Genomic DNA, 1,963 nt, shown 5'->3' with positions numbered 1-1,963 from the left:
AGCACATGCAACATCAAACAGGTTGTGTACTAACCATCAACTGTATTATTCATTGGGTGTTTCAGCAAAAAAATGTATTATTTAATGGGTGCATATCCAACCAACCAACTACATACTTTTTAATTAACTTTATTATTTAATGAAAACTTCAGCCAACCAACACACCAACAACTGGATTATTCACTCTATATTTTAGCTAATAATTCAGAAACTGAATTTAACAGTTAATCTATTAACTACTGAACTTCTGAATTAATTTATTGCATTCATCAAATAATAAATTGAGCAGATAATACTTCAACAGAATACAGTAACAATTATATATTTTCTAAACAATTATGACACATTATTTATATTCAGTTTCTATACAGGTTGCAGTTCATCACCATGCCTAAATTGTGTACTATACATGAACTACAAGTGATTGTCCAAACAAACCAGTGACACACTAGGTAAGTATACTGCTTTAATACCGTCACCTTCACTTGGTAACATCAAAATCACCCACATGATATATCAAACAAGTACTGTACTAACCATCAAATACATTATGCAATGGATAATTCAGATAGCTAACAACTACATTATTCAGCGGATACTTCAGGTAACCAACAACTGCATTATATAATGGAGATATCAGCTAAGTTTGTAGCGAACTTACCAGAATACACGAACAATGATGTCAAATTCATAGAGGAAGCTACTCGTGGTCAGGCCGGAAATTCTAATTGGTTTAATTATCGTAAAGGACGGATAACAGCATCAGTTGTTCATGACGTTTTGACAAGAGATAGAACGCGATCAAAAGGTAAGCAGGACGTCATCTACACATCACTCATCAATCGGCTAATGGGGCGAACAAGTGTGATTTCGCACATACCAGCGATAAAGTATGGACGCGAAATGGAGAAAGAGGCCAGCAAGGTTTACGGGTAGCTAAACAATACCAAACACCAAGACTTTCAGTTAAAAGATTGTGGACTGTTTGTTTGCCATAGTATGATCTATCTTGGTGCTAGCCCTGACGGACTAATTAGTTGCCAATGTTGTGGTGATGGGTTATTAGAGATAAAGTGCCCATACAGCATCGCACATACCAAGCCATCACACAACAATTTACCATTCATAACAAGTGATTACAAATTAAAAAAGACGCATACATACTACACACAAGTACAACATCAACTGGGAGTAACAGGAAGACGATGGTGTGATTTCTTTGTTTATACCCGCCATTGTCATATTACTATTCGTGTGTGCTTTGATGAAGAAAAGTGGGAAGAAATAAAGAATGCAAGCAGATACATGTTTGTTAACCACTTGGCAAATGAACTTGTAACGGAAAACAAAACAACAGTGTAAATATGAGATATCTGATGTATTTTTGTAAATAAATTGTTTTACCCTGGCATATTGGTTTGTTCGAATCATTTCATTTGGCTTCAATAATAGTAGGTTAATAATGTTAATTTGTAATAAACCAAAAGTTGTACTTGCTGTATGTACAACTTTTGGTTTACTTATAATTAACATTATTAATGGGAACACATTGTTTGTATTGCCATTTTGTTTGTAGCTTTTACAGTATTTACTACTGTACTGAGCTTACTACTTGCTGAGATGAGTGAATGAACTTGAAAATGAAAAGAGTGAATAAGCTACTGAATTTGGTTGCAATATAAAACTGTTAATAATTCAATTGTGGTAATCAATATACATAAAACTAGAAATTGAAAATTGCAAGTGAAGTGCTGCGAAGTACAACTGCATAAAATGTTCTTCGAACAAAATTATTTATGCGAGTCAAGTGAAAATAATGAATAATAAAAATATAACAAATAATATGAGCACGACCCATTGTCTATATATTATTAGAACAGCGTTGGTACAATAGTGTTTTGCTGCAGTGACATCTCTCTGCTGGCGATGGCTCGCTGCTGCTGGCGATGACTCGCTGATGGCG

General features: G+C 34.4%; 1 pseudogene; it reads left to right on the top strand.

Annotated features, from left to right (window-relative positions):
- The first annotated feature begins 627 nt into the window (after positions 1-627).
- On the top strand, positions 628-1,362 carry LOC117121046 (annotated as a pseudogene).
- The last annotated feature ends 601 nt before the right edge of the window (positions 1,363-1,963 follow it).

The sequence above is a fragment of the Anneissia japonica genome, unplaced genomic scaffold (genome assembly GCF_011630105.1).
Source record: "Anneissia japonica isolate Jap-2015-1 unplaced genomic scaffold, ASM1163010v1 scaffold1360_len38183_cov106, whole genome shotgun sequence".
In the NCBI taxonomy this organism is placed as follows: domain Eukaryota; kingdom Metazoa; phylum Echinodermata; class Crinoidea; order Comatulida; family Comatulidae; genus Anneissia; species Anneissia japonica.
The sequence above is the reverse complement of the archived record's forward strand: the minus strand, read 5'-3'. Positions and strand labels throughout refer to the sequence as shown.